Raw genomic sequence first — 10,365 nt, 5'->3', positions numbered from 1 at the left:
TGTGAGGGACAGGTAATTGCAATTTTGTGGGTGGGGCCTAGCAGAATCTCACTTGGTGCACATGCTACTTATCTGTACATTAGCTCCTGGGTATTGATGGGTCAATGATATTAACCACTTGCCTGCTGGGTACTCCTACCCCCTTCCTGTCCGGGCCAATTTTCATCTTTCTGCACTGTTACCCTTTGAATGACAATTGTGCGGTCATGCCACATTGTACCCATCTTAAATTTATATCAGTTTTTTCAGACAAATAGAGCTTTCTTTGGGTGGTATTGACTTGCTGCTGTGTGTTTTACTTTTTGCTCGATAAACCACAAAATAGCTCATAATGAATAAAAGTCTGTTTATATTATAACATTTGGTAAACTGGTAATTTAGCAACACTGATGTGCGTTGATGAGGCAGCACTGGTGGGTGGCACTGCTGGCCACAGGTGCGCGTAACTGTTGGGTGGCACCGGTGGGCACTGATCATCGGGGCCGACCCCTGCTTTGATAACTGCTGGTTCTTGGCAGTACTTTCCACACATTCTGATAGCGTGATGAAAGTGCAGCCAAGACCCGGCAAATGCATTTCCCGGTGATCAGCGTGTCATTGGACATGGCTGATCACATGGTAAAAAGCCGCTGTGATTGGCCTTTACCACATCACGTGATCAGCTGTGTCCTTAGGACACAGCGATCACGGAGAGCGCGTTCTGCCAGGATGTCATATGACGCCCTCCCAGAGCTGCCTGGATGCAGTGTAGCGTTATTCGGCTATCTGCGGTCGCCCAATAGGTAACCAGCTAGGCCTTCATGGCTAATCTTTGAATATCTGGACATGTATACTGCGTATAATGCATTACATTCTACAATGTGTTGGTGTACATGGTATTACAGTGTGCAATGCGTTGCTGGATTCTGCATGACAGTGGACAGCGTATCACAGTGTGCAATGCGTAGCTCCATCCTGCATGATAGTGTACAGTGCATTACAGTCTACAATGTGTGGGTGTACACGGTATCACAGTGTGCAATGCGTTGCTCCATCTTGCATGATAGTGTACAGTGCATCACAGTCTACAATGTGTGGGTGTACATGGTATTACAGTGTGCAATGCGTTGTACACTGCAGTGTGCACTAAAGCATTTTACACTCATGCACTGTACACACTAAAGCATTTTACACTCATGCACTGTACACACTAAAGCATTTTACACTCATGCACTGTACACACTAACGCATTTGACATTTTTAGTGTGCAATGCGTTAGTGTGCAATGCCTTGGACAGTACAATACATGTGCATACCCTGAAAAAGGGTCCTGCACATTTTTGGCCCGGATGCGGTGCAATTTGAGGTGTGCAAAATGTTTGTCTCTAATTGCAACGCACACAAATTGCATGTGATTTGCCCAGGAGTGCGGTGTTAGACCACAATGCATGTATGTGAAGCCAGAATAAAAGGATGTGGATTTTGTCTATTTTTACTTGCGCATGTTAACATTATGTAAGTGCATTTTTCTTCTGTTTAACATGCTATAGAAATGCAACATGCATTTGGATGGAGTGTTTTTGTATGTGCATTTTGGAAGTATTCTAAACACACATTGACCCTAGGGCCACACCATATCTTATGCAGGCCATAGATGGGTCGAAAATTGGCCGATTTTTCGGCCGAAAATAAAATCGGCCGATTTTCAGATCGTTAGTGGGCGATTTGTTCGGCCGTTTTTCGGTATTTTGGCAGATTTTTTTTTTCGGTAAAGTTGGAAAAAAAAAAGGTCGAATTTGCCGATCGGCCGATTTTCGCGGCAATGATGGGCAAATTGGCCGATTTTTTACTGATAAAAAATCTGCATGTGAGCAGTGACCTGCAAGAGGAAGACAAAAAGAAGAAAAAGAAGAAGAGGATGAAGAAGAGGATGACGATGATGAAGAAGAAGAGGATGACGATGATGATGAAGAAGAAGAGGATGATGATGATGAAGAAGAAGAGGATGATGATGATGATGATGATGATGAAGAAGAAGAGGATGATGATGATGAAGAAGAAGAAGATGAAGAAGAGGATGATGATGAAGAGGATGATGATGATGAAGAAGATGATGAAGAAGAGGATGATGATGAAGAAGAAGAGGATGATGATGATGATGATGAAGAAGAAGAAGAAGAAGAGGATGATGAAGAAGAAGAAGAAGAGGATGATGATGAAGAAGAAGATGATGATGATGAAGAGGAGGATGATGATGAAGAATAAGAAGATGATGAAGAAGATGATGATGAAGAGGATGATGATGATGATGAAGAGGAAGAAGATGAAGAAGAAGAAGAAGATGATGATGATGAAGAAGAAGAGGATGATGATGAAGAAGAATAAGAGGATGATGATCAAGATGATGAAGAAGAAGAGGATGAAGAAGAAGAGGATGAAGATGATGAAGAAGAAGAGGATGAAGAAGAAGAGGATGATGATGAAAAAGAAGAAGAGGATGATGATGAAGAAGAAGAAGGATGAAAAATGAGAGGAATTCCAGTATGGCAAAAAGTGTCCCTGCAGAGAGCTCCGCTATTTCTTTGACAGTTCCTTGACATTTACAGCGGTTGCAACATTGTATCTATTTGTTTCCGAATAAAAACATCTGTATCCGAAATGGATACAAATACATTGTTGCAACCGCTATAAATGTCAAAGAACTGTCAAAGAAATAGCGGAGCTCTCTGCAGAGACACTTTTTGCCGGCTGTAGACGGGATGAAAATCGGCCGATTTTTTTTTTACCATTGCTGGTAACGTCGGCCGCTTGAACAACCAATTTTTCATTTTTTAAAAGAAAAATCGGCCGTTTTTCTCCCCGTCTATGGCCTGCATAAGCATTAGTGTGCCTGGGGGAGGGGGGGACCTTTGGTCTTTCCAAACACAGTAGATGCTCCAAGAATGTTTCCTTGAACTCTTGAAATGGTTAAAAAGGAAAGACACTCTAGATAGCCTGCACTGAGAATTGACTGTCATGATGACGTGTCAATGATTATTTGCTCTCATTTTTCAGGAGTGGTACTGCTTGCGGTTGAAGCTGGTAGAAATCCACCTTCACGTCCTCCACTCACCTTCACTCGTGGCCAGTGGATATTTTGTGGCCGCAGGCAAGAACTGGCATCGAGGACCTGCATAATGACCCTGGCATGCCAGAGGTGGTTTGGAAGCAGCACAGCAATTTGACCATCCCTTTCCTCTATGTTGGTTTTAGGGGTGCAGAATTGCTTCTCGTTCGTGAACGGACTGTCGCCGGATATCAGAGTCCCCATATTTTCAAGATATGTTTTAGCCATGTTGGCTTATTTTTATGTTATTTTCCAAGTGTGTCGCACCTAACCGCACAGTAGTGTGGTGCCATGCGTATTTGTGGCTGTGAATGGGGCTGTTTTTAATAGACGTGTGTAGGTGCAACAACGTTTTCATCATGGTACCTGCGCACATCTACATAGGGCATTGCATTTCTTTGCTGTGCTGGAAAATGTGTGTTCTTGCATGCGTTTCTGCACCACCAATGGTGTGAACAAGTCCTAAGGGCTGGTTCACACTATAGAAACAGTCTAGATGTGTTCCTGATGGGGTTTTTTCATGCCCTTTTGGCATGCATGTTTAGTGTGTTCCAGTACATTTTGAATGCGTTTTGGACATGTTTACATTGCATTTTTATATCCCTTCCACTTATTTTTTTCTATTTTCTTTGTATTCAATGTAGTTAGGGACATGTGCGTTTTAGTACATTCAAGGACGTTTCAATGTGTTCCAGTACAGTTCTGTGCAGAAACAATGCAGCGTGGTCAACTATGTTTACAGCACCTGCAATGCACTGAAAATGCAAGTGCTGATGTGAACTATGACATTGACAACCATATAACCTTCTTTCTGTGCATTTGTGATGCCGAAAAAGCAACTGAAACACATGTAGTGTGAACTGGCCCTAAAGTTTATTAGAGGTCAGGGAACAGGACTGACCAGGAATTGTGAATTCAATCAGACTAGTGGTGAGATACAATCAGCAATTGTATAATAATGTGAGATCTGAGCTGTAGCTGATAGAAAATGAGACACATTCATTTGATCAGTAAATAGATAGTTAAAGAGTGGGGCGGTGATCCATAGATTTGCATATGGGACAGGTGATGACGGGGTGGGGGAGGGGGTCAAGTTGTATAAGGAGACAGATTTAAAAGAGAAAAATGTTACAATGAAATATACACGGCATGAAACTTGCACATTTCCTAATTGGCAGAAGAGTACATTCATCCACTTTCTAGTCATTAGGCAAAATCATAATTGTTTGATCAATATTCCTGGCACTGACACAACCCAGAAAATTGATCTCCATTTTTTAGGATGTAGCCATGACCGGGATTAGAACCCATGACCCAAGTGCTGTAAGTTCTGAGCTCTAACCACTAAACCACTGTGGGAGACACAGTTTGAGCTATAATGTAGAATAGTTCCATTGTTTGAAAATGATAAAGCGAGCGCTGGTCAAATTATATAGACTACTAAAATGGTATTACACAAGATAAATATAACCACGAACAGTAGTGCATGAACTCGTGAAAGGTCATCCACCCCTGTGACAGTGTACTACACTATTGAGCACCTTTCTGGCTCCTGTGGCTGAGCTAATTCCTCCCCAGGACCATTTGGGCACCCACCCTGATGGATGGATGGATGGATGGAGCTGGATGACTAACCCATAACTGCCAGCATACCGCTGCACCCCCAGATGTGTGATGTGTATAACCCATGCACATTAATACTTTTGTTCTGGTGAGTGTAGACCAGTCCCAAGGGTGGTTTACCTTTCACGAGTTCATGCACTACTGTCCGTCACGGAGAGACCACACGTGCCATTCATAGGCACTCTCTGAGTTGGTACTCTCACACGAAGGACATTCCATTATTCAGGAATGATTCTATGAACTTATTTTAGCACCATTTACAATATTACATCATTGTTGCAATTCTTTGCACTTTTTGGTTTTTACATGCGTTCATTATTGATCACATGCATTTATAGCGCTGCACTTGTCTTTACCATAGAATAGTTACGTGATTAAAGAGAATGAAGATATATAATTATATTGGGAAATTAGAAGTATATAAATTATTTGAGATATAAGTGTGTAAATGTTTAACATTTGAGTACAGAATGTATGACATTCATTAGTAAATGCATTAGTTTCCTGATCATTTTGGAGACACAGCAAGAAAATAAATAGAAGAAAATAGAAAATTCTAATACAGGTGTACAGGTGTATTTATAACATTCTAAGAATTCTTTTGCCATCATGAAAACGCCAATGTAAATAAAGCCCGCGCTTGTGCGCCATCTAGCGAACATATCCGGTATTGCACCTAAAAATGTGCCAGTGATAGCAAAGTAGTCAATAGACGCTCGTCAATGAGCTTGCTAGACGCTGGTCAGACGACTGATTGATTGACCGGAGTCTGCCTGAATGGTCAGTCTCTGCTATTACACTCACATCTTAGTGAATCAGGGCCTATATGTCTTTCTTGAAGGAAAGTTTTCATAGCATTTGCCCTATGGCAGGATGCATTATCATCCTGAAAAATGATACTATCATCACCAAACATCCTTTCAATTTATGGAATAAGAAAACTGTCCAAAATCTCAATATAAACTTGTGTATTTATTGAAGATTTAATGACTGTCATTTCCCCCTTACCTTTACCTGACATGCAACCTGATATCATCAATGATTGTGGAAATGTGCATGTTTTATTCAGGCAATTGTCTTTATAATGACACCAAACAAAAGTTCCAGCATCATCACCCTGCCCAATGCAGATTCGTGCTTCATCACTGAATATCACTTTCATCCAGTCATCCACAGTCCATAATTGCTTTTCTTTAGCTCACTGTAACCTTGTTTGTTTCTGTTTAGGTGTCAGTGATAGTTTTCATTTGGTTTTTCTGTATGTATATCGCATTTCCTTTAGGTGATGTCTTACAGTTCAGTCACAGACATTGACTCGTTTCTGCCCATTTGTTCCTCATTTGTTTTGTTGTGCATTTTCTGTTTTCAAGTCTTATTGCTTTAAGTTTTCTATCTTGACACTTTGATGTCTTCCTTGGTCTACCAGTACACTTCCCTTTTACAACCTTCCCATTTGATTTGTATTTGGTCCAGATTTTAGATAAAGGTGACTGGGAACAACCAACATCCTTTGCAGCATTCCATAATGATTTACCTTCTTGAAGAAGTTTTATTATTATTATACAGGATTTATATAGCACCAACAGTTTGTGCAGCGCTTTACAATATAAGGGAGACAGTACAATTACAATACATTTCATTACAGAAGGAATATGAGGGCCCTGCTCATGGAGCTTACAATCTAAAGGAAGGGGGAGGTGATACAAAAGGTGATAGCTGTGAGGGATGATCTGGTGGAGGTGATTCAAGTACAGTTCTTAGGTGGAGGTGGTGTAGGCTTCCCTGAATAAGTGAGTTTTCAAAGAACGCTTAAAGGTAGACAGGGTGGGGGCTGACCAGGCATACTGTGGTAGGGAGTTCCAGAGGATGGGGGAGGCTCTGGAGACATCCTGGAGGAGAGCGTGGAAGGAGGTGATGAGGGAGCTGGAGAGGAAGATATCTTGGGAGGAGCGGAGTGGGCGACTTGGGCAGTATCTGCGGATGAGGTTGGCGATGTAGCTAGGGGCAGTGTTGTGGATGGTTTTGTAAGCTGTGGTTAGTATTTTGAATTTTATATGTTGGGTTAGTGGAAGCCAGTGAAGGGATTGGCAGAGAGTGGCAGCAGTCGCTGATCGGTTGGTAAGGTGTATGAGTTTAGCAGCAGCATTCATAATAGACTGAAGGGGGGATAGCTTGTGTAACGGTAGACCAGTGAGCAGGGAGTTGTAGTAGTCAAGGGGGGATAAAACCAAGGCATGGATAAGTTGTTTTGCGGTGTCATTGGTCAGAAAGGGGAGGATTTTGGAAATGTTCCGGTGGTTGAGTCGGCAGGATTTAGCCAGTGATTGGATGTGGGGCCCAAAGGAGAGGTCAAAGTCTAGGATTACGCCTAGCACCCTGGCATGAGGGGAAGGACCAATGGTTGTGCTGTTGATCTTAATGGTAAAGTCGTGAGTGGGGGATCGGGGTGGAGGAAATATTACAAGCTCAGTTTTGGAAAGATTGAGTTTAAGGTAGTGGTGCGACATCCATGCTGATATCTCGCTTAGAAGATTTGTGATACGTGAGGAGATTGAGGGGGTGAGCTGGGGTGTGGAAAGGTAGATCTGGGTGTCATCAGCATAGAGGTGGTATTGGAAGCCATGGGAGGTTATCAGTTGGCCCAGGGAGGAGGTGTAAAGAGAGAAAAGGAGAGGCCCAAGGACAGAACCTTGGGGTACCCCAACAGAAAGAGGAAGAGGAGCAGAGAAGGAGTTGAATGTGACAATGAAAGTGCGCTGAGAAAGGTAAGAAGAGAACCAGGAGAGAGTAGAGTCATGGAGGTCGATGGAATAGAGTTTACTGAGGAGGAGCGGGTGGTTGACTGTGTCAAAGGCAGCGGAAAGGTCAAGGAGTATGGAGTATTGGCCATTGGTTTTAGCAGTTAGTAGGTCATTAGTGAGTTTTAGTAGGGCAGATTCAGTGGAATGTTGTGGGCGGAAGCCAGACTGTCGGGGATCAAGAAGGTTGTTGTCGGTGAGGTAGCAGTTTATACAGTTGTGAACAAGGCGCTCGAGAAGCTTGAAGGCAAACGGGAGCAGGGAGATGGGTCTTAAGTTATCCAAACAGGTGGGGTCTAGCGAGGGTTTTTTGAGAATGGGGGTAACCAGTGCATGTTTGAGCGGGGAGGGAAAGGTGCCCATGGAGGGTGAGAGGTTGAAGATGTGGGTTAGAGAGTTAAGGATAGAGAGGGAGGGAGGCTGCAACAGTAATGAGGGGACAGGATCCAGGGGACAGGTGGTGAAGTGGGCCTTGGAAAGGAGTTTGCTAACTTGGTGGTAACAGTCTAAGGAGGAGAGGAGGAGAGTGTTGAGTGTGGTGTTGGGCCTGGTATGTTGGTTAGAGGAGGAAGCTTGACACTGGAGATCTCATCATAAATTGTGTTGCTCTTGTTCTTGAAATGACTGGCAATCTCCTGTGCAGTAAGTAAGTTGGTGGGTGGAGGCAGTGGGGGGTGGAGTAAGGAATTAAGGGTAGAGAAGAGTTGACGAGGATTGGATGAGAGGGTCTTTATGAGAGTGTTGTAGTAGGTTTGCTTAGCAGCTTGGAGTCTGGAGTTGTATTTAAGAAGAGCGGATTTGTAGAGGGTAAAGTCTTTCAAGGATTTAGTTTTATGCCATGCTCGGTCAAGAATGCGGCTACCTCTCTTGAGACTTCTAATGTCATCTGCTTGCCAGGGTTGTGACAGGCGAGGCCTGGTTCTGCATGTAGAGAGAGGAGCGAGAGCATCCAGGGAGGATGATAGATAGTTGTTGTAGGCAGATGTGGCCAGTTCTGGGCAGGACATGGGTGCAATTTTATCATAGAGGCGCTCAGTAGTAGAGTGAAGAAGGTCAGAGCTGAGGTGGTGGAGGTTTATACAGGTAACAGTTTGCTGGTTGGAGGCATAGGAGATAGGAGGCAGGCAGAGTGTGAAGCTGATAAAGTTGTGATCAGAGATAGGAAAAGGGGTGTTAGAGAGGTTACAGGGACTGCATAGGTGGGTGAATACAAGGTCAAGGGTGTTGCCATTGGAGTGGGTGGTGGATTGTGACCATTGTGTTAGGTTAAAAGAGGAAGTTAGGTTGAGTAGTTGAGAGCTGGCAGAGGTGTGAACGTTAACTGGGATGTTAAAGTCACCGTGGATGATGGCAGGCACCTTAGAGGAGAGAAAGTACAGTAGACATGCTGAAAAGTCATCAAGAAAGCGTGGCACTGGGCCTGGGGGCAGGTAGATGACTGTGATCCTCAGGCAAACAGGAGAAAAGAGACGAATACAGTGCACTTCAAAAGAGTAGAGGGGCAGGAAGAACCTGGAACGTGCTTTGTGGGGAAAGAAGAAGTCCGACTCCACCCCCTTTTCGTCCACTGGGTCTGGGCGAGTGAGTCCAGAGGAGGCCACCATGGGAGAGTGCAGCTGGGAAGACAGAGTCGGAATCCTGAAGCCAGGTTTCAGTAATAGCAAGTATGGAGGGAGTGGGAGAGGAAGAGGTCATTGATAGTAGGGAGTTTGTTAGAGGCTGAGCGGGCATTCCAGAGGGCACATAGGAGGGAGGGGTTGGGATGTGGGAGCAGGGGAATTGAGATGAGAGAGTGAGGGTTGAGGCTGCGGCCAGAGAGGGAAGGCTGCTGTGGGTTGGAGTTTGATGGTGGGGGGGCCAGGGTTTGGGGTGATGTCTCAGGAAGTTAGTAGTAATAGCAGGGTGAGGGAGCTGAGGTGGAAGCAATAGTTATATGAGTGCAAATGCCGCAGTGATTTTGTAGTGGTGACTTTATGTGGACCAAGAGAGAGCAGGAGATAAGTACAATGATATTGAGAGGGCAGAAGTGAGGGTGATATGTACAGGGTGTGGGGTGGGGTGGAGGGGTAAACAAGAGAGAGTTTGAGAAGAGAGGGCATTATAGCAACAAAGAAAGTTAGCAAGAGCATACTGGAGAGAGGAGAAAAAACAAAGGAAGGCTGACGGAAAGAGGTAAGAGCACTTGCAGACTACTTGACCTGGAGCACTAATGTTTGTACTTGCCTTAGTCAAAGTGCCATGTTTAAAGTGTCATGCACTTAGCGCCGTAATGCATACTTTGCGCAAGGAATGCTAGTCTGTCCCCTTTGCCAGCTGTCCCAAGGGCTGTACTGAATTTATACTTAGATGGACGTGGGGGGGAGGTTAGGCATTCATTCAATTAAGAGCTAATAAATGACACATGGGGGATGTGTTCTGCCCTTAACAGATAGCAAGCAAGATAGACACAAGATAAGGCAAGGTGTTTGATCTCAGCTACGGCACTATGAGGCTAAGTTCGCTTAATATATGTATAAGTATACACAGTAGTTACAAAAAAAAAATCTAACAAACCAGATAATTTCAGGCATGCAAGATACAGTATATTTTGCACACTTCCTATACCAATCCCCAACAACTTTTTCTCCAAACTACAGGCAACTCTAGCCAGTTTCCTATGGCACTCCAAAAAATCCAGATGCACCACTAACCTACTAATACACCCAACAACTAAAGGAGGTGCGGGTCTCCCCCACTTAAAATCCTGCTACAATGCTACCCTCCTGGACCAAATATATTTCTGGTGGCATCCGATGAGAGAAAAAATTTGGTCCATGATGGAAACTCTTCAACTACATCCACTTAAACTCCAGAACCTAC

The sequence above is a fragment of the Staurois parvus genome, unplaced genomic scaffold (assembly GCF_062004578.1).
Source record: "Staurois parvus isolate SC_StPar_1 unplaced genomic scaffold, SC_StPar_1.0 ptg000361l, whole genome shotgun sequence".
NCBI lineage: Eukaryota > Metazoa > Chordata > Amphibia > Anura > Ranidae > Staurois > Staurois parvus.
Note: the sequence above shows the minus strand (reverse complement) of the source record.